Genomic DNA, 25,000 nt, shown 5'->3' on the forward strand with positions numbered 1-25,000 from the left:
TACTCTTTTGTGAACTTTTTAGTCGCGTGCAAGCGACTCTAAAAGTCACTCCGTCGGTCGGTCGGTCGGTCTGTCTGTCCGTAACAATTTTGTGCTCGGCCTTTTTGTTTAAAATAAAATGACTATTGTTAATATATGCTGTTTTTAGCGAAGATTGTTATCTTTTTTGTATTTTTTGATATAAATAAAAAATGTTTTAAAATTGGGCTTAAGTAGGCCCCCCTCACCCACCACACACACATGAATACAAATTTAAAGGGGTAACCATGATAAAAGAGGCTGACCGAGAGAAAAATCATTTAAAATTTACAACAGAGACGAGATGGATCACCCAACCTCACCCCCCTTCTTTTTGAGTTGGCCTTGTGCCTAAGTTTTTTGTTCATTTTTCCCAATTGTATTTTTTTCCTGTGAATAAAATATTTAATATCTCAAAGTGTAGTATCTGTTCCGGCAGATACTGAAAGCAAAGACCATATGTGGGGACAGCTCCACATATAAGACCTTAGTCAATGTAGGGGCAACCCTTCGTACCAATTGTCACTATCCAGCTCCCCTTCTCCCCGTGGAGTTGGTCCCCATTTTCGTCTTCACTTCTCACATTAAAAATCGGCCTTGTCCCTAATTTGCTCGGTGGGGGAGCAAATAAATACCGCTTTTCTTGGCCTTTTGGCCAAGATCAAAGTGTAGTATCTTTTCCGGCAGATACTGCAAGCAAAGACCATATGTGGGGCCACTCCACATATAAGACCTTGGTCAATGTAGGGGCTGCACTTTATACCAACTCTCACTGTCCAAATCCCCTACTCCTCAACGAGTTGGTCCCCATTCCCCCTTCACTCCTCACATTAAAAATCGGCCTTGTGCCTAATTTGCTCGGTGGGGGAGCAAATAAATACCTTTTTCTTGGCCTTTTGGCCAAGATCAAAGTGTAGTCTCTGTTCTTACTACATGCTGTACTTATTGTGATACAAAGTGGGGGATGACTTTTCTGTATTAATTTAATGTAAAATGATCACCCACTTTACAACCAGTCAGTCTCAAAGCCATTCAAGTCAATCTCCAGATCATTCAAGTTGTTTTTGAAGGATTCCAGTTATTTTTAAGCATTCAAGTCATTCTTAAGGTCATTCAATTCATCCTTAAGTTCATTAAAGTAATTCTAAGTCATTTACTTTTTCTTTATTTAAGTCATTTTAGCCCATTTTTCGGTCATTTTAGTTAATCTTTAAGAATTTCATGTCAGTCCTACATTCACGCATTCATTCATTACACGAGAGCACGCGACTAATGGCTATCGGCCTTGTTTCTAAGGAAAATGGAAATGATTAATCTGAATTTTATTTGTAGAAGCATAGTTCTAAAAATAAATTGGCTTTGAAGCAACTGTTCAAAAACTCTAAGTATGATTTTTTTAAATAACTGGAAAGATCTATTTCTTTCTCATTCTTCCTTCCTATCCATCCCTCCCTATCTCTCTCTTTTTCTCCGGTTTATTTTTAACGATACTTTCTAGCAACGTTCACATTTAAATTAATTGCGGACAGCGGCATCGAAATATCGTTTTTTTTTAAAATATACTAATCACCACTTAACAGAAACTTAACGTGTTTTATTTTGAATAAAAAATACATAGATGTAATAAGGCCTATTCCCACATGCTTCTAATAAACTATGACATTTTATCCATACTCTTAGCCACAGCTTTCTGATGTCTGCGAGGAATTGTTTCAACAATGGATGAAATAAATAAAAAAATATACCTTGTTCGTTAATACTTGAAAAAAGGGTGTTGTCACGAAATATCATATAGAAATATAACAATAAACACTTAACACTTTGTTATCACGTTTTATGTTCAACATATAAATCGATATGAATTTCACACAGGAGTTAAATACTTAATATTTAAACATTTAAATACTATACATCACTGCATCCGCTGGACATGCCCAGGTTGTGTCTGTCCAGTCTTCCGAAAATTAATAAAAATTCTGGGTTACAACCAGCGAATCTGAGTGATCAATCTCATTAAGCATATTTGCACTGGAAAAAGAATCTTTCCAAACAGAAGTAAGGTGTTTAACTTCTATTTCTATTATTCTTTATTAAAAATATCTTCTGTTCAATCTTGTAATTGCCCTATTTTCTTATTTACGGTGGTGAGGTATTCGGAAAATTCTTTTTTCGTTTTTGTACCGAAATAAACACTAAAATTCCAAACACGGATTCGAAAACAGTAATTAAGTATTTCGTTGTAAATAAATGGCACATACGAACAATAAACGGAAATCAACTCTAACCAACAATAAAGAAATAAAGTTACAGAAGAATGAGAAAGATGGGAGCAAAATGAGCAGAAGAAGAGTGGGAGAGAGAGAGAGGAAGTAGGAGAATTGACTAGGTACAATAAAAATGTTACATTACGTAGGCTAAATGCATAATAAGGTATAGATAATAATAAACTAGGTGCTTATGTATTTTTGTTACCGCACTATTTTTAAATAGTTTTTTTCCGGTTAAATTCAAGTTTTACGATGTCTTTTTTTTTTTTTATTAAATTGTTAAGTGGAAGCACAGAATAGTTACCAAACAAGTGCATAAGTACCATAAACTATTAAATTTGATAAGCGATATATGTTTAACCCCAAAATTTATAAACAGAGTTCGTATAACAATGAAGTATTACATACGTATAAAGAATCCAAAAGTGCTCAATACCATAGAGTAGGTGCACTATCTAGTAAGCAGTATATGAATAAGAAGATTCTATATGAATATAGAGTAGGTTCGATGATAAAGTGTTAAATTTTGTTCAAACTACAACATATATAAGTCCTGATGGGACTAGTTCAGTCTGTCTGAATACATTCATTCCCTGAACTGAAATGCACTAACCATTGCTGTGATTCTTTCTCCTCATCCTTAAAAACTCAATCATTTATTACTAATCAAAAACAACAATTTACTCTACAAAACCAGCAAACCAAACACCATGAATAAATATTTAAATATATAAATAACTTACAGCATAAAATTTTTTTTCCCTAAATAGATTCGTCATTAAATAACGCGAAAAGGGCTGATATGCCGTAAACCAACCAATCTATCTGATTAATATCTGATTAATGGAGTTTAAGAATATATCTGGTTATAGAGGTGGAGCTATCTCCGAACCCTTGTGGGATTTAGTGATATTTTTTCATTTTATCTGCATTCAGCATCAACACAGTATCCACGCTATTATATCTTTCGACAGAAAAAGATATTACACTTTGGTCCTAGCCAGAATGGCAATAAAGTGTGTTTTACTTAGAGATTCACGTTTGATACTACAGCGACATCACATGGAAGAGTAAAATACGTTGCATTGCATCTTACAAAAAGGAAGCAGAAGGTGATAACGTACGTACAGACCTATAATTGCCTGAGCGTATTATTATACAGATTACACTTGGTAAGTGGTATACGCTGATTCTAAAAGTGCTAAATAGAGTATATAAGTTATTAAATTTGGTAACTGAATCTGGTAAGGGAATAATCATATTAGGAGAGAGAGGCGAAGAGAGGGAGAGACGCGAACCCAGGCTGTCGTCAGTATTGCACACTTCATGCGTGCGACGACTTGTGTTCGCGCTTATGTTGGAGCACGTCACTGATGAGATGCAGTACATCGAAACCCATTTTTGATTTGGCGTTGTCCGTTGTCAATGCAATTGCTCGATTCCATCTAATTCTGGGTTCTCGCTTTATCATGAAAAAGTGTATGCGAACGGGTAATTATATATCTAACTATAATCTCCTCTTAATGTCTAATATATGTAGAAAAAGCGGTTCATCCTTCGAAGAGACGTGATGTCCCTCAACAAATAGGTTGTTCCGAAATCGTGTCTGGGGAGTCGGCTAATTTCAGTTAATGTTTGTGGATGTGATATCTACCGCCTGCATACCAGCAGTAACTATCTTAGTTTTATAGGACGCATGACTTGTCACATAGTAGAATGTAGAACTAGATAAAAATATAAAAATTAAAATCGAGGCATAGCCAATAGATTGTGCCGTGACCCATATGGTTAGGTCGTCAGTATTGCACACTTCATGCGTGCGACGACCTGGATTCGCGCCTATGTCGGAGCACGTCACTGATGAGATGCAGTATATCGAAACCCACTTTGAGTCTGGCGATGTCCGTTGTCAATGCAATTGCTCGATTCCATTATCGTGCAAAGTGTATGTGAACGGGGGTATATATATATATATATATATATATATATATATATATATATATATATATATATATATATATAAAGAGACGGAGATATTGTGTGTGTGAAAGGTAGGGAGAGGGAGAGGGTTTTTATCACCAGGTGAAGATTTTTTAGACTGAAACAGTAGATTTATTGTCGCGATGAATGGTAATTTAATTTACCTAAATTGAATAAAATAATATCTTGCTCTTTTTATTGAGCACCATTATGATATCATATTAGATATTTTTAACCTTGAACTATATATATATATATATATATATATATATATATATATATATATATATATATATATATATATAGTTAGTGGAAATGGTAATTAATAAAAACTGAAGAAAGTGCTCAATACTGTTGAAGAGCAAATATGCGTTTTATTTTTTATTACCGTATCTTTCTGTTAACTTAATAGAAAGCTACGGTAATAAAAAATAAAACGCATATATATATATATATATATATATATATATATATATATATATATATATATGTGTGTGTGTGTGTGTGTGTGTGTGTGTGTCTAATCCACGTATGGTTCATATCTCATTTGATTGCGGGTAAATTAATCCAGGTGCGTGCATGCGGTGTTGTTTATGTTATTAGGAAAATCATAGTTAAAGGGTGATTTCTTTGCCGAATTACCTCCCTTGAAGAGCTTAGCTGTTGTAAATCCAATTTAATTCCTTAATAAATCATAGTAATACATTTAATTAGTTTATTTTGTATTTAGCTACTTTGTGTAATGTGATTATTTTATTAATGTGATAATGTGTTTAATAAATTCATATTTAAAAAATTTATACTTATTTCATATAATTATTTTATCAATTAAAGTTAAGTTAAACTGAATCGAAGGTTTATTTACCTTGCCTAATTGAGCCATTGCATTGAAGTTACACGTACATGCCCATACATATGCACACCTATCTATCTATCTATCTATCTATCTATCTATCTATCTATCTATCTATCTATCTATTATATAAAAGAAGATGTGTGTGTGTGAAAGTTCAGTTAATATTACAGGATCGCGTTTGAAATGAATATTATAGCACAATTGAACAACGATACTTGACGTTTGCATTTTAAACTTTACTTCAAGCCATTATATATGAAAATGATTTTATAAAATAAACACTAGGTATCTAAAAAAATTTAAAAAAACCCAAAAAATTATAATATAAAATAAAATGAAATTTTAGATTTCTAAATAGAGAATAAAAATAAATCTAACCATAAAAATTAAAATAAAAATAAAAAATAAAAAATAAATAAAAAAATAATAAAATAAAAATAAAAAAATAAAAATAATTATTTTTTAAATTTAAATTTTAATTCTTATCTTTATATTTATTTTTATTCTCTATTTAGAAATCTAAAATTTTATTTTATTTTATATTATAATTAAAAACAATTTTTTTTCAAGCCAATATAGCTTAAGCCCCCCCCCCCATAATCAGCAGAGCAAATCCATACAGACCACTAAATATTAAACCAGTAACATCTATTGAAACATATTTTATCATGCGCCTTCCTAAACTCCCATTATTAACTACACCCTTTTATGTTTTCTTTTTCATTTCTAACTTTACTTTATTTATTTAGTATAAACTGACACATTATGCATATGTGTATGTCTGTATATGTATGTATATATTTATCGATATGTAGGTTAATACATAAGTGTATGAATGTATGTGTACATGTGTGTGCATGTTTGTATGTATACATATATAAATATCCTACTGGAGATATATGTCTGTGCATATATGTATGTAAGTATGTGTATGTGTGTGCATATATATATGGGTAGGTGTGTGTATATATATATGTGTATATATGCATATGTATGTATACACGTGTCTGTGTGTATACGTATATATGGGTGTGTGCATGTGTGTGCATTTATTATTATTTATGTTTCCGCGTACTTTCTGTATATATTTGTATGTGCGTATGTGGTTGTGTGTATATACGTTAATATACTTTTATATATGCATGTGCATTTGTGTATATATATATGTATGTCTATATATATGCATGTAAGTGTTTATATGAGTATGTATGTGTGCGTATGTGTTCGTGTATTGGCATACGTATTCATCCTTAACTGCCTAAAACAATTCATTGTCGAATGTACGTCTGGACTTGTCGTGGCCACAGCGAGCGTTCTAAAATGAAACCCCTGCCAAACGCATATGACACGTTCACTAAACCTTTCTCTCTTCTTCTCTCTCCCTCTCTCCTTCCCATCAATCCATATACTCCAGTGTATAGCTAAACAATTTGACTAAAAACAACCAAATCTTAAAACCCAAAATTGAAATTCCCCCTCCTCCTTACCCCCTCCGTTTTATCTCCCCCTCTCTATATCACTACACCTTCACCCACGCCTAGCTGAATTTACTAACCGCCCGCGCACACACTACAATCTAATGTATTTTAAACTTCAAAACTTAATTATTGTCGATCTCCGCCCCCTTATTTTCTGTTCCTCTCTTTCTTTTTTTTTCTTGTATTTCTTTTAAAATCAGTCTTCCAAATAATAATAGCCATTTCTGTAAGGTCTGACGAGGCTGCTGGATCGTAAATATGGTCCGGCAACCGAAACATATGTAACTGAACAGATAAAACGGTAATAAAAAAATAAAACGCATATTTGCTCTGCAATAGTATTGATCAGTCTCTTCAAGTTTTACTAATTACCATTTTTACCAAATATTATATCAAATATATATATATATATAATCTGGGAGTATTGTTTTCCAGAGGTTAAGTAACAAATGAATTGTAATGAGATTTATGCAAGAGTGCTCAATACTAGAGTACAGCATGGATGACTATATATATATATATATATATATATATATATATATATATATATATATATATATATATATAAGATAAAACTAGTAATTACGTTTACTGTTGCTCGCATTGATATTAATGCAAGCAACAGTAAACGTAATTACTAGTTTTATCTTCTCTGCGCCAGCCTCTCGAACCAAAGGTTCTCAAGTCCTTCGCCACCCTTACTCAAGGCACGCCTCCATGCTGGTCTATCTTCGGCTAGCTCCTCCCACACATTCACATCGATACCAAGAGCGATCAGGTCATGTTGAGCCACGTCTTTAAAGCGTAGTACCGGGCGACCGCGGCTTTTTGCTCCATTTGCCAGTTCGCTGCAGAGGATGTCCTTAGGGAGACAGCCAACGGGTATTCTGCGCAGGTGTCCAAGCCAACTCGATCGTCGGATCTTGAGTGTCTGGAACAAGGAGCTGCTGCCGGCACGTCTTATCACCTATTCGTTGGTGATTCTATCCCACCAATTGATGCCTATGATATGTCGTAAGTCGTAAGCATCGGAGATTGTAGACGTTCAGTCTTTTCTCGTGACGAGCATACGTGATCCAAGTCTCTGCTCCATACAGTAGGGTACTCAGAACACAACATTCGTAGATGCGGCATTTTGTGCGAGAAGTGAGGTATTTATTGAACTATGCTATTTCACGTAGTCGGTTGAAAGTAGACGCTGCTCTACCTATGTAGCTTTTGCTCTACCTTTGTAGCTCCTGTTCAATGGATACTCCCTTGTTGATCCTGGATCCAAGATACGCAAAGTTCTCGACAGTCTCTAGTTCGTGGCCATTGATGGTGATTGGTGATGCGTAATCCTGGCGCATCACGACTGTCTTCTTCTCCGCACAAGCAGCGCTCAATTTATCAAGCAGCCGCTGGAGTCCACTTGCGGAGTGCAAGACCAATGCAGCATCGTCTGCAAACAGCAGCTCAAGTATTAGGACTGTTCGAATCTTGGTTTTTGCGCGTAGGCGAGCCAAGTTAAAAAGTTCTCCATCACAGCGAGTATGAAGGAACACACTGTCTTCGTTCTCGTGATTTCCAAAAGCGTGATGCAGAAAAACTGAGGAGTAGATGCCAAACAGTGTGGGAGCCAACACACAACCTTGCTTGACTCCACTGCACACGGGGAAGTTGTCAGACATGTCACCCTCGAAGAAGACTGCGGCTGTCATGTTGTCATGGAGCGATCTTATCAAACTAAGAAGAGTTGGTGGACAGCCCAGTTTTTGTAGGATGGTAAGCAGACCATCTCTACTGACCATGTCAAAAACTTTCGAGAGGTCCACAAATGCTATAGGGAGAGGTCTACCGTGTTCTCTGCATTTTTCCTGGATTTGACGCACTGAAAATATCCTGTCCATGATTGAACGCCCGCTGCGGAAGTCGCATTGCGATTCTAGATAAACGCAGTTTGCAATCTGCTGGAGTCTTGGAAGGAGCACTCTTGCAAAGACTTTGCCAGTGGCACTGAGTAAAGATGTACCACAGTAGTTATTGCAATCTCCTTTGTCTCCTTTCTTGAATAAAGTGACAATTTTAGCATCTTTCATAGCTGTTGGAAATTTTCCGTTGCGTCAACTGGTGCAGAGGAGGTCGTACAAGTGCGGGAGCAAGAACTTATCACATTTGAGCAGGTTCGCTGGAATCTCGTTTGTACCTGGGGCCTTCCCTACATTCGTGTGTTGGAGAGCTACTTCGAGTTCTGACATAGTTGGAATGTTGTCTAGTTCGACTAGGGTGTCGAAGTTAGGTGTGGAATTTAAAGCTGTGACTGTCATGTTGCGCGGTTTGCCATATAGTACAGAGTAGTGTTCCATCCAGCGTTCAAACTGTTTTGTAGTCTCAGTGATAAGCTCCCCTGTAGTAGATTTTAAAGGGCAAACTTTCTTTGCGCTCGGTTCAGTTGCGTTGCGGAGTCCACGGTACATCATACGTAGTTTACCAGAGTCAGCAGCAGTCTGGATTTCATCGCACAGGTTGTTTCAGTAGTTGTTTGCACAGTGCTGAGCAGCTTTCTGGAATTGACTGCGAGCCTCTTTCAGCTTGGACAGGGTGCTGCGTGTCGGCCTGCTCACATAGTTCTTGTGAGCATCGTTTTTGGACAGTAGTAGAGGTTCTAAGATTTCTGCATTCTCAGCCATCCAGTCTTCGCAAGGCGGCCGCTTAGTTCCAAAGTATGTGACTGCAGCGTCATGCATCGCAGTTTGCAGGATTTGTCCAGGTTCACTGCTTCCTCTGGTGCAGAATTTCTCAGCTTATTTTCGAGTGCAGTGCAGAACGCACTGATGCTGTCGTTGTTCTTCATTGCAGCCGTGTTGAGACTACGACGTGGTCTTGGTTTACGTGGTGCAGGTTTCTTGTTCGGGAGATCGAGTTGTGTCAGCACGAGTGAGTGGTCGGTATAACCATCGGCAGAGTAATAGGTTCTTGATTGTTTGACAGAACCGATGTCTCTTTTTCTACACAATGCAAGATCCAATTGGTGCCTATGTTTTAAACGAGGGTGTCTCCAAGAGACACGATGACATTTTCTGTTTGAACCAGGTGTTTGCAATATAGAGTCCCTGTTGACTACAGAGCTCCAGAGTTCTTTGACCATTTTCATTCATTTTACCAGTACCGAAGTGACCAATGATGTCAGGCCAGCCAGTATGGTTTGCACCGACTCTGGTGTTGAAGTATCCGAGTACTAGGAGGTGATCGCTGGCTGGGACCCTGCTCAGTATTTCGTCGAGACAGTCGTAGAATTCATTCTTCACATGATCTTCGCTAGACAGTGTTGGCGCATAGACGCTGATGAGGTGTACTGGTGTATCGGCGCAGTTGATCTTTAGTGTCATAATTCTCTCTGAAATGCTGACCGGAGAGTCGACTACATGTTCTCTGAGTAATTTGTTTGTCACTGCGAACCCTACTCCATGGATGCGATGTTCCTCTTCTGCTTTGCCAGTCCAGAAAAGTGTAGTTTTGTTCCGAGATGGAGCCAATCTGGTCTCCTGTAGAGTGACAATGTCGACAGACAGCTTGGCAAGTTCACGGTCAAGTAATGCGGTCTTACAAGGCAGACCTTGTGCGCGAAGGTTGAGATCCGGGTCATACGTGAAACCCGGGCGCAGTGTACGAATGTTCCAACTTCCGAGTCGGAGAGTAGTCTTTGAATTGTGATTTGTAACAGGTGAATGATTTACGTCCGTGATTGCCTGACCACCCCATCGAAGCGGCGGACGTGATGGGGTAGCACCTTACTGACCTGGGGCTGCCTGGTTTGAGGCGGGCTGTAGCCACCCACTGGGGCTAAATAGCCCCTTACACCGTTGCGGAGGATCCGAAACGCCTGGTCGCGACGACAATTTGACCAGACTTTTAACTCGTAACTATCTTCCACCGTTGCGAGAGCCTGGGCGAAGAAACTCGTGCATTGCCCAAGCGGCACGAGCGGAACTTGAGCAGAGCCGGTAGAACCCAAAGAATGAAAAGGTTGATACGTTGGTATTGTTTTGGTCCTGCTGGGTGTCCCCACACCCTCCTTACCCAGGTTACCTCGGGCGGGGGAGTCGGTTTAGTCGCCGACGACCCGACTATTAGGCAGGTAGCACTGGGTTACATGGTACCAGTGGAAGTCTAAGACTCAGCTGACAATATATATATATATATATATCTATCTATATATCTATAAAAACAGAGATGTGTGTGCCACAGACGATTTCTGATTGGTTAATCCAATAATCACATCTCCTAAAAAACAATGGTTTCTACGCTCTTACCTTTACCATAAAATATTATGGCTTTATTTATTGTCCATCTTGGAAGGGTTTAATTTTTTAATAACTTGTTATTCACAAATTAAAAAAATACGAAACTAAACTACACGAAATCAAACGCTCCGACAAACTTAATAGTAGTACTAGCAAGCACACGCGCACACACGCACACACACACGTTCACTACCGTCACGTTGTTATGGCAACCAAACAATGTTTACAAAATGTCTACGCACGTTCGTAGACATTTTGTAAACATTGTTTTTAAAAAATAAAAAATAATACTTCTATTATGTTTTAAACGACTGTAATAGTTTATTTTGGAAGTATATTTCATAAAGAAAATTGACAACCCACTTTAAAAACAGAAATTACGAGTTTTATATATTTTATTCGCAGTTTTTTGTTGACTCTTCTGGCGGCCATGTTGTAAGCCCTAACGGTATTTTTGGAGATTACCCAAATAAATGTTATCAAAGGCAAGATAAGTTACTTTTCCACCAAACTGGATATATTTTTCGTGTTTTTATTCAATGTAGCATATTTATTCAGCTCGAAAAACGGGTTTGTATTACTGTACACATAAATTCGAAAAAGTTGTCAAAAACCAAATATATAACAAATACATGTTATCAAAGGCAAGATAAGTTACTTTTCTACCAAACTGGATATATTTTTCGTGTTTTTATTCAATGTAACATGTTTATTCAGCTCGAAAACCATACGGTGTTTACCGATGTATTGGAAAATTCAAGATGGCGCCTCACTCCCTCTTTAACACGGTAAGTTTGGGAAAAGGTGTTATAAATAAAAAACTAGAAAAAATACTATTAAAAACCCGCCGAATATATGTCAACCTATGTCACGGTAACATATTGAGCGAGTTTTTAACAGTATTTTATTCAGTTTTTTATTTATAACACCTTTTCCCAAACTTACCGTGTTCAAGAGGGACTAAGACGCCATCTTGAATTTTCCAATACATCGGTAAACACTGTATGGTTTTCGAGCTGAATAAACATGTTACATTGAATAAAAATACGAAAAATATATCCAGTTTGGTAGAAAAGTAACTTATCTTGAGGCCAAAAAAATAAATTTTCAGGGGTCATAATAGGGGTCAAAGTTTAAAAAATTACCCCTTTTTTTTGCTCAGCATACACCTCCAAACACCCGGGCAACGCCGGGCACCCATGCTAGTATATATATATATATATATATATATATATATATATATATACATATATATATATATATACACGCATATATATATATATATATATATAAAATCTGAGATTATTGTTTTGCAGAGGTTAAGTAACAAATGAATTGTAATGAGATTAATACAAGAGTGTTCAATACTAGAGTAGAGCAGGGATGACAACACACACACACATATATATATATATATATATATATATATATACACACGCTATCCTGCACACGGCTAACACAAATACTCACTTATCGCTACCTGTATCCGGCTCAACTTCATATCATATCTTTTTATCTCCTTCTTCTTTCCTTACATACTCTCGGTATGGCTTATACAACAACACCTACCTTCCTTATTCGCGCTCTTTCTTATCTTATACTCTAAATTTTAACATTTACCTGTTTCTCTTGACTTAATACTATACCCCACCTTAGATATTTTCCTACATTTCAGTCTATTTACACCTTTTTATTTTTGATGAACACATATTAAACTGATCTGAATCGACTGAAATGTTCTTTATATATGTTCTATTTTCCATTAGTTTGTTGTTATGTTTACCTACTGTGCTATAAAATAACTATTTCATATATGCCACCCTTTGTCGAGTGGAAAATAGTACCACGTATAGAATTTAGACGGCGTGTTTAGATTATGTCCTAATGAGAAATCCTAAAAAATTATAGAATCCCAAAACCTATTAAACTCTAGAAGCGAAATAGCAAACAAATATATACACAGAATAAATTTTCCTTTTAGATATAAATATATAAACAATAATAATTAATAAATAAAAAATTGAACTATTATAATAGCTAAAAATATAAACAAAATAAAGAAAGTACTTTAAGCAGGCACATGTTAAAATAAGCTTACATCTTAATTCACAAAAAAGGATGAGTTTTTAGCTAAAACTAAAAAAAAAAAGGGTAAAATAAAAGCCAAACGAACCTTTGTTTGGTAAAAAGCCTGGCCATTGGCCAACAAAAACATGGGTGGAATAAGAAAGTCTCTGATTGGTTAGTTAACAAATCTAACACAGCGCGTATATATAGAAATTATCGGTTAGATCAATAACATGCAGTTTAAGGTGGCGACTGGCAGTTTAAGATGAAACGCAAAAAGTTTTGTGTAGCTTTATAGACATATATTTTAATAACTTACTATACATTCAAAGATACACACATATATATATATACAAATGCTTACACACACACACACACACTACACACATATATATATATGTTTCCGCACACACATATATAAACTTGAATCTATATTATATTAACTTATATATATATATATATATATATATATATATATATATATATATATATATATATATATATATATATATGTGTCTGTGTGTGTGTGTGTGTGTGTGTGTGTGATGTAATTAGAATCGTGTCTGTGTAATTTTAATTAAGTCTATACATCATAAACGAAAAGACAAAAATATATTTCAAAAGCAAACGCGAATTGCTAAGGAAATCGCATTGATATATATATATATATATATATATATATATGTATATATATATATTCGTATATATACACATATATCTATACATATTTATATATGTATGTTATACATATATCTATACATATTTATTTATATATGTATGTTATACATATATCTATACATATTTATATATGTAAACATCTATGTATGTTTAAGTTTGCATACATGTATATGTAAATATATATATAAATATATAATGAATATATAATGATATATATATATGTATTTGTATACATGTATCCATGTATGTTAACATACACACATGTATTCATGTGTATCTATATATACATGAATACATGCGTGTATGTTAACATACCTATATATATATATATGAATACATGCATATATATTATATATTCATTATATCTTTATATATATATATATATATTTTAAACATACATATATATTTATTTATATGGATATACGTGTATGTTTATTGATACATATATGTATATATATAAATGTATATGCATATATATTAATATATATATACATATATATGTATATAAATGCATATGTACACATACATTCATGTATATACGTACATATATATGTATGAGGGATAAATAGATGGCTAAAAATGTCTAAAAAATAAAACTGATTTACTGTCATTGGCTCATCTTCTTCAGATCATTCAACAGACAGTTGCCGGTAGTCAGGCACACTTGTCTGTCGGCTTGACAGAGTAATTGCACAAGTTGGAAGTTCGCCAACGAACTAATTTGCTACTTAACAAAGATGGAGAGTAAGACAAAAAAAAAAATAAAACACGAATAAAACCACATAAAAACACATATAGAAAAAGATACACTGGATAGCAGTTATAGTAGTAATAATAATTTCTAATCCTTTACCAACTCCTACGCCTCAAATAATTTGAACCTTTAAGAGGCAGACATGTGATTATCGATTGCTGGATAAATATGGAGCATTGCATGAGAAGCTGGGTGCTCATTAAACGCACACACATTGCTTTTTGTGAAAAAGAATTGAGTTCTCTAAGAAGTCGGTAATGTAAACAAACATAAAAGCATATTTTTCTTGGTTAACATGACAGTTTTTATGTAATGTACAGTGTAACCCGGATATAAGATACTTCTTCTCTAGTCCCCTACTAAATATCTACTACTTATATCCCGGGCTCTTATATCCGGGTTATATTGTAGATTAACACAGGCTCTAATTTGGGACCAGAAAAAAAGAACTCTCTTATATAAGGTTTTCTTGTATTAGGATCTCTTATATCAGGGTTACACTGTATATGACTGCTATGTCTTTGTACCTGCCAGGTTGCCTGTCTTTATTTTTGCTATCTAAATTTAAGAATCTACCTATAATTTCAAAGTTACGGGCCCAAAGCATAACAGACAATTTATTAGGTAAAATTCAGTTCTAAGTGACAGGTTTATGAAAATGTACAGTTCAATCCTCAGTGCGTGTAACAATAAGGAGACAATTGTGATTTACTTAAAACTTTTATGATTGACTCAACGAGAGCATGCTAGCTTTGTTGATTAAATAAATAGCTTGTTCGAATTCCATGCTGATTGCCGATTGCGGCAGAAAGATTCCCGCATTCGACAAGATACACCTAGAAAATTAGGAGGTAACATAGGCCGAAACGTTGTGAGATTAACACTCAAAATGAGAGCAGCAGACTGTATCATTAAAATAATATAAAATGTATGGGAGATATATTCTGAACATTTTTTTAAAAATTTTTAGTTTTTAAGTATCGACCATTATAATAACTTTTTTATAACAAACTCAAGCGAATTAATTGTTCAAAGAGCAAAGGACACGCTAGTCAGAATTAAATATCAATTTGTCAGATGTATTACTACTTGGAAGTCACGACAAGATAACTTAACTTTTTATTTTAACGAAAATTAAATTCGGTATGATTTATCTCCCCTTAGGAGGTAGGTCCCCTTAAATTTAACAATCACACCATATTATTGGACATGAACACACACACACACACACACACACACACACACACACACACACACACACACACACACACACACACACACACACACACACACATATATATATATATAGACACAACATATATATATATATATATATATATATATATATATATATATATATATATATATATATACAAGTGGGGGGTACCCGGTGTTGCACGGCGTTGCCCTGGTTTTTAGAGGCGTGTGTGGTTGGGGTGGTGGTAAAATGAAAACAAAGCGCAGTCATAATCTTATTTTAATATTATAAAAACAAACAATGTTAAAATTATTAAAAAAATCGTGTAAATAAAAAAACAATTTATAAAATGAACGTGATGCAATACAATTGTTCCGGCGGTGCCCGTTTGTTTGAAAAATCCCCAAAAAGTTTGAAGGGGGGGCGTCGAACTGGAATCATTGAGGCGAAAGCACCGCCCCAAAAAACAACAACAAAAAAAACGTGATGAATTAACTAAATAGTGAATTAGGTCAAATATCAGTTCCGCAGCGAAGTTTGTTTTGGTTTAGTTTCAGTAGTCACATCACACTCGAATTCTAAATGAACGTTTTTGTTTTCTCGAATTCTAAATGAATTTATTTGTTTTAATTTTAATTTAAGTGTAATGCAAGTGAATTCACGATATCGTTGCGTTGTAATCTTTGTGTAAAAATAAATGTTGAGTTGAAAGTACTAATAAATAAAGGTCATAGTTAGATTTCACGGTTAGAGTCGTTAAAATCCGGTTAGTCTCGCAGATTGCGTTTTACACTAACGAAAAAAAAGGCAAAAAGAAAACAATGATAGTAATCGCCTTTTAGCCGTTTTTTTTTTTTTTTAAATTCTATTTTAATATGGAAAAAACAAAAGGCATAAATCAGGGAAAAAGATTAAAAAAAAAAAAAAAAGAAACGGCATAAGTAACCTTGTACGATTCCAAACCGGTGCGTTTCCTCGTAGTGTTCCTTGTGAACGCATCCGCTGCGGTGTAAATGGGGAGAGGGGAAATGAGGAATCTAATAGAGATGTTGCAACTTCCACTGAATCTAAGCGATTTTTGGCAGTGGAGTCTCACCGGAAAAAATATAGGAATGTACCATTGTCGAGGAACTGTAGAGGTAATAGGTCTATCGCAAAGCTCAGATAATGTGCTACAGTCTGTACGCATTACATTTGCATGTAATGTCATGATTTTTAATCCTGTCAAAGTTGCAGGGGGGAAATGAGTTCATTTTATATATATATATATATATATATATATATATATAGAGAGAGAGAGAGAAAGAGAGAGACAGACAGAAGAAGATATATACACATAACACATACACACACACATATATTTGTAGTCATCGACATAGAGTCCTGTTTCGTTTTATTACAACTCATCAGTGCCGCTAGACTAGCACCTCTCCCAAGCCAAGGATTGAACCTAGAACCGTCGTGTTGACAGTCGGCAGTTCTCCCGCTCGACCATGGAATCGACGCCCGTAAATAACTCGTCGGAATGTCTATTTTAAATAGACACCCGCCACCACTTTTATAGTGCTCAAATCGCCTGTTCGTAAACAAATAAACAACGAGCTTCGCATTTTCAGCCAATTAAGTAGCGGGTGAGATTATTTACGACAGTGCTCTACCCAAAGAGGGGGGCTTAAAATATATTTGTAGTCATCGACATACAGTCCTGTTTCGTTGTATCACAACTCATCAGTGCCGCTAGACTAGCACCTCTCCCAAGCCAAGGATTGAACCTTGAACCGCCGTGTTGACAGTCGGCAGTTCAGTATATATTTTTTTAAATTGAATTTTCGCCTCAAACAAGTCACAGTGCCACTTTGATGTAGGGGGCTACTATCTGGGACCTAATTGCAGGAATACTATGAAGGGAGTTATGCAAGATGTTTGTTTGTATTATACTTGAACTTTTGCATATAAATACAGTCGGAGAAGCAGGAAACCGGAAGGGAATTCCAAAGTCTAGCAGTCCTAGGGAAGAAACTATTAGAGTAGAAGGCTTTGTGGCATCTGGGGATCTCTACTGTGTAGGGCTGGGATTTTTCTGCTTGTCGGGTTTGTCAGAGGTATTTACGTCGAGAAGGTACACGGGCTTGTTGTTCGTCGGAACATATGCAGTTAAAATACTTGTAAATCAGGCAGAGGGATCAACATTTCGTCGATGGGAGAGAGGCTGAAGCCTAACTGTCAGTTCGGCACCTATTAGGCTGGCGACTCTCTTCTGAACCCTGTCCAGAAGTGAGAGACTAGAATCAGATACACCAGCCCAAATGTGACAATAATACTCCATACATGGGTGAATGGTGGCTTTGTAGAGGTACAGGATACATTCAGGCATAAGTAACTTTCTCGTACAGTAGAAGGAGCCCATCTTCCTCGCAGCAGCCGCGGCACTCCCCTCAATATATCTGTTCCAACTCATGTTCCCTGTGAACGTTAAACCGAGGAGTTTGAACGAAATACTTTCAGGTAATGTATCATTAGCCATAGCTATTGGTGGTTGAGAAGCTTAGTCTTGGTAGTAATGAATGTTAACATCCATTTTTGTCTTTATTCCCCTACAGAATTTAGAATTGTCTTAGATATATGTTCATTTATTTTCCCTTCGTTCCTTCCATAGAGCGTGGTGTCATCCGTACACATACCCGTTATAGAGACAATTTTATCAGGGAGGTCATTTATGAATACCAGGAATAATAAAGGTTCAAGGATCGACCCCTAACGTACACCCGCATTTATATCATATTGTTTTAAGGCACGTCAATCGAGGGAAACCTGGATTCTTCTCTTACTTAAAAAAAGATTTATGTTAACAATTCGTCCAATAATACCATATGATCTGATTTGATCCGATTTTCCTCAAAGACCCTCGTGTCATACCCTGTCAAACGCCTTAGATATATCTAGCTATATCTATCTATATCTAGATATATCTACCTTTACCTAGTGTGCGGTAAATACCTTCAGAGATTATAGTTAGGATATCTGCAGTAGAACAGGCTTGCCTAAATCTATATTGTTGACCGGACTGAAGTTTAGCAGCTGTAAGGTAGTGAATTAATATATATATATATATATATATATATATATATATATATATATATATATAATAAACAGATGAAAATAGTGATGATATTTATTTTTTTAATATTGTTGCAAGCTCTGTCTTTGATGGGGTTCAGTTGGGGTTCAACTGTCTGACTGGACTATTATCGAAATATTGATAACTTTCCTTCTGCTGATGAAGGGACTTACCAAATTTATCTCAGAAACGTATTGCAACATAACTTTGTCGATATCAAATAGTTTCAACGTTTATAATTAACAATAAATGTAAGCATCAACACAAGTTTCAAAAACTCAGAATCCAGATCACTATCAATCATGATCAACTGACCAGTTTAACTAACTAACCCGGTACTGTGGAAGTATTTATATTATTTAAATGAATTTATTCATTTGTTTTACAATGCGCAAATAGGTAACCTTCATTTTTGAAAACATATTTCGTTAAATATGGTATACATTCTTCATCTATTTTATTTGCTGATCTTTCTTGTCAAATTTCTAACAAATTTTCGCAAAGCAGATTGGCAAGATAATTAAATAATTTTCAAGATTTATGCCGTTATCAGTGAGCTTTTTTTCATCTTTTCAGCTTCCGATTAATCTTCAGCCATTTTGTAAAAGGCTTTTAAAGGTTGAACGAAAAAAATACCGTTTGAATGGGAGATCGTTTAACGCAATTTTCTTTATATTACACATGCAGTGTATCATATGTCTGTATTTTTAAAAACTTTGGTTCACTCAAAATAATATATATTGCCACTGAAATGTATCTACTGGAATCGGACCCATAATTTAAAGGGCTTTCTGAGAATTTGGTAGCAAGATGTTTATTCAGATTACATTTTAATTTGTGTATTTTGGCATGGTTTTGGAACAAAGATAAATTTCAAAGGCAAGGAGTCCCAGGAAGGAAGCTATTATAGTAGAATCTTAGGACCCTTACAGTGAATCAGAACATATTCCGTATAAGCAATGCAGTGATTCGACAGGGAAAGACCATAGCTTATAAATTATTTTGCACCTTGTCTAAGTGAGAGAGACTAGTGCTTGGTGCACCAGCACAGTCGTGACAACAATAATCCATGCAGGGGCGAATCATGACTTTAGAGATATAAAGGATACTGGCAGGTATAAGAAATTTTCTAACCCGAGAAACAGAGCTATTTTAAAATAGAAAGTGATTTTCAATCATCCTATATATATATATATATATATATATATATATATATATATATATATATATATTAGTGGCCTGCAGGACATTATATATACAAATATAGGCAAATTCGTACAAATTTTATCGGTTTGAAAATATAGGTTCATTTTCACCAATTGTCGTAAAATTTTAACATAATATAGTATTATAATCTTCACAAAACCTGCCAATTTTTATGTAGTTTCGTCCTATAGAACCAAAGATATGAGCATTTCAATATTCAATTTAGCTACCAGTATAAATATATCCATATGTATATACACTGCGTATCAAATTATTAACGAGTTTACATTTTTTTATTATTTAAGCAACTAGTGAATAAAAATCCATGAAACTTTGAGAAAGTGCTTACAATACTATTCAACTACTCTAGTTAGAAAATAAAATTATTTAAAGCAGTATTAGCTAAACTATGGCAGAAGATGGGAATATCTGTTGATTTCAGTGTGTCGAGGCTGAGAAAAAACACAATATACCCATAACTTGTTTATTGAAATAATTTTCAAACATTAAATGAACTAGGAAAAATGCTTAGAACACAATAACCACATAGCAATTTCTACGCTGGCAAATTTAGTAGGGGATATGCGATCCTTTTTTATGAATGATTAGTAAAAGACGTTGGTTCACAAAATTAGTCAAATTTGTGATTTCATCAACAATTATTCCTCGCGATACCTCTTGGAGAGCATCCCACAATATCTTTGCTCTTAAATTGGCTTCCACTTGCACAGAGGCGTTGCTTCATGATACTCCAAAGGTTCTGAATTGGGTTAAAATCTGGTGAATTCGCAGGCCACTCCATCTTCCGTAGCCCAGAGAACCCCAGTTGTTGCAAATACGCTTTTGTTTGCTACATGCGATGAATCATTATCCAGCATAAAAATAATGGTTCTTCTGAACTTCAACCTTTGCTTCTTCAGCCATGGCTCAAAGTGCTTCTTCAGAAAACTATGTAAGCATTTGACGTCCTTTTTACGCCTTCTGGGACTCTCCATAGGCCAACTAAAGTACCTCCGATAATCCCAACCCAAGTCATTATCCCACCACCTCCTTGCTGGCACCTTAAACGCTAATGACGGTGTGGGCCATCTAGGACCCATCCGTTGCTCCAGCAATCTGGGTTATCAAGAGTGACACGCACTTCATTCGTGAACAAAACTTTGGGAAAATCTGTTTTCATGTCCCCTGCCCATTTCAATCGGTTGCTTTAATGGGGGCTTTGTTACAGGTTTAACAGACTTTTAGAAGGCAACATCGAGTACTTTTTGAGACATTCTTCAATCCGGCTTGGTCAAAGATTTCTCGACCTGTCTGCCCAGGGTTCTTAACAACCTCACAGTTTGATGGTACCTTCCTATCATTTTCGATATTTCGAGGGTAGTTTTACATTTTGCTAGCTGTTCTGTAATAGTACTCTTTTTAGAATTACTCAAACCACCTTTACGACCAATTTTATTGACGAAACAAACTGCCTTGTTAATAATTTGGCACATCCCAAATACCGTGGATTCAGCAATTACGATGACAAGTTGTTTATATTGCGCGAAACAGTACGAAAATTTCACAGTACGCGCAGCTCAGCATTGCCAACGTTTCCGAAGCTTTTGATACGAAACTACCGGTAAGTTTCTGAAACTGGTAAAAAAATGTTATCTCGTTAATAATTTGACACGCAGTATATAGATATACCACCTTTTTTGGAAATTTTATAAGTTCCAAATCTCAGCGACTGTTGATTAGAATTTAACAAATGAATGCTTGTTGAAAAGGTAATGACTTGACTTGTGTATTGTGCTTATTTACCTTTGTCCTTAAGACCGTGCATTAAAGGTATCATCAATCATTCAAAGCCTATTTTTGGCACATTTTAAAGCCATGAAATGTTTCAATCATAGTCATTTGTCTCCCTAGTTTTACATATGACTTACAAAATATCTGATATTTCCCCAAAACCTCTGTTTTGAGATATGTTATATCCCCACTCTTTGTTTTTCACACATAAAGTAAATTTCACAGTGTATAAGAGTTATTTGATATATTAATAATCGTACTCTATTTCCAAAAGAGGAGAGATATAACATATGAGAAATTGTAGAATCAAGTCTCCTGATAGCTATTATTTCAAATCATTTGAAACCATAGCAAGTTTGAGTCTCCCCTCTATAAAGGCTAGGGGTAGCGGCACTGATGAGTTGTGATACAACGAAACAGGTCTGTATGTCAATAACTACATACATATGTGTATATATATAAACATATATATATTATGTATTTAGGCAGCATGTTTTCATTCAGACAAGCATTGTTAATTAGCATGGAGTGCTTTTGCTTATTGAGCTTTTTTTTTTTTTTTTTTTGCAATCTTTCAATTTTTGACTTGTCGTTCTTATTTCTCAGTGGAATCTGTGCAAGAAAATTCTGTAGTCGTGTTCGTGCATCTGTCTTTGCTTTTGTTTTTTTTTGTTTTTTTGCAAGTACTTTCAATTGAAGACGACTGATGAAACTCATCTGAAAGTACTCGCAAAAAACATTTAAAAGAAGAAAACAGATGGACGAAGACGACTATGGAACTTTCTTGCACAGATTCGACCGAGAAATAAGAACAATGGGAAAAATTAAATATGACAAAAAAAGCACTCCGTGCTATTTAACAATACGCGTCTGATCTATCTATCTATCTATCTATCTATCTATCTATCTATCTATCTATCTATCTATCTTTGGGTAGAGCACTGTCGTAAATAATCTCACCTGCTACTTAATTGGCTGAAAAATGCGAAGCTCGTTGTTTGTTTGTTTACAAACAGGCGGGTTGAGCACTGTAAAAGTGGTGGCGGATGTCTATTTAAATAGACATTCCGGCGTGTTATTTGCGGGCGTCGCTTCCGTGGTCGAGTGGGAGAACTGCCGACTGTCAACACGACGGTTCTAGGTTCAATCCTTGGCTTGGGAGTGATGCTAGTCCAGCGGCACTGATGAGTTGCGATACAACGAAACAAGACTGTATGTCGCTGACTAAAATATATACACACACACACACACATATATATATATATATATATATATACACATATATATATATATATATATATATATATATATATATATATATACATACTAGTTATATGTACACGATGTTGCCAGGTTGAAAAATATTGTTGGGCGGAGAGTTCAGTCACTATATAAAATACACAAAATATCCTAACTTACAATTTTCCTGCAAGTGGATCACATGCTGGATTTATGAAAACATAAAATACATCAATTTTCTTCTATGAAAATAAAACAAGAAATAACTTAAATTGAAAATAACTCTCACAGATTAAATAAATAAACTTACATTTGTTTTTAAATAATATTTCTAAAAAAACAATGAAGACAATTCTATTACAAAAAAATTAATAATATTGAGTTAATTATTAAAATATATTTTCTTTTAATGTAATATGCAAATGAGTTTACTCCTTGAATGTAGATTCCCTTCTCACAAATATTATATATGGAAAACAGCATGTAATGTAAGTGTGTAAACGTCGGTTTTCAGTATGAAAAATGAAGCATGCATGGTCCTCTGTAAGTGTACAGGGAACGAGGCTTAAAAACTGATTAAGTTCATCATTTGACCCCCCCCATTGAGCCACAAAAGTCCCCAGGGGACGTCAAATCCTGGTGAAAATGAACAAACGGTGCAGTTTTAAGCGTTAACATATGTAAATTTGAGTTCTGCACTATGCAAAAAAAAAAAAAAAAAAAAAAAATCCATCATTTGCCCCCTAACCATAACATTAAATTTGAGTTCAGCGCCATGCAAAACTGCTAAATAGACATACACAGAAAAGTTTGGACAAATATGGTAAAATAGTCCCCAAAATCATAACATGTTTAATGTTTGCGCAAAATTTAACAATTCCAAAGCGTAGTTATTGAGAAAAGTGAGGACAGACGAACAGACGAACAGACGAACGGGCAAGGGTGAATTTACAGGTCAGCACTCCTTTTGTCGGGAGACCAAAAATTAATTTGTGAACGAGTATATCTTTTGTATACATTAATCAAATTGTGAACAGACAGAAATACTTTATTATGATAGATCAGGATAAATTTTCCGAAGACAAAATGTATTAAAAAAACATATTTCGTGTATATATAATACGCTTTCAAACAAAGAACGAATCTACCGAATTTGCTGTATGCATGCATGTATCTACCATTTCCCTTATATATATATATATATATATATATATATATATATATATATATATATATATATATATATATATGCAATTATACATATATATATATAATATAAAGCTGAACATCTGTGTGTGTCTGTTCACGAATAGGCTCCTATATGGTTGACTATTATAGAAAACTGATCACATATAATGATAGAAGATGTATCGAGACACAGGAATGGGTAGGTTTGATCTGACATAATGATGATTTATGAAAATTGTGGGGTCTGCGTACGCGCCTGGTCCACAAAGCATAGAAATAAACAAAATTTAAATAATAAAAAAAAAACGTTTACAAGTGTTTTTAATATAGATGTACATAATAATACTTTGATAAGTATGTTTTAAGTTAAACAGGAATGGTTTAATAAAATTGTGGTGTTTGCGTTCGCGCCTGACCTCCATAGAATGGAAATAGGCACAAACTTTAATAAAGACTTTTCATATCTATCTGCGTAAGTATACTTTGATAATTATGTTTCAGTTTGAAGAAATATGGTATAATAAAATTATGGGGTATTCGTCCGCGCCTGACCTCCATAGAATGGAAATATGTCACAAAGTTTAACAAGGTTTTTTTAATATTGATCCACAGAATATTGTGATAAGTGTTTCAGTGTGAACAGGTATGGTATAATAAATTATGGGGTTTATCTATTTTATTTTTACTTTCATCATATTTTGCTTTGGTTTTGCTACCCCCAAATTCGAAGCTATTTTTTTACAACCTTTCCTTTTCATAACCTATCATACTTTCATAAATCAGAGTCCATTTTCTGTAGGCTGTTTTTGAACCCAGTCAACGACGGGTACTTTTGCTAGTATATATATATATATATATATATATATATATATATATATA

General features: G+C 34.8%; 1 protein-coding gene and 1 pseudogene across 2 annotated transcripts in view; both read left to right on the forward strand.

Moving 5' to 3' along the window:
• Positions 1–25,000, forward strand: part of LOC145284600 (uncharacterized) — a 586,277-nt gene that overhangs the window by 109,007 nt on the left and 452,270 nt on the right. The window lies entirely within an intron of this gene.
• LOC145285372 (U2 spliceosomal RNA) lies at positions 898–1,024 on the forward strand (annotated as a pseudogene).

This window comes from Euprymna scolopes, chromosome 9 (assembly GCF_053919585.1).
Source record: "Euprymna scolopes isolate OS-2025 chromosome 9, ASM5391958v1, whole genome shotgun sequence".
Taxonomy (NCBI): Eukaryota; Metazoa; Mollusca; class Cephalopoda; order Sepiida; family Sepiolidae; genus Euprymna; species Euprymna scolopes.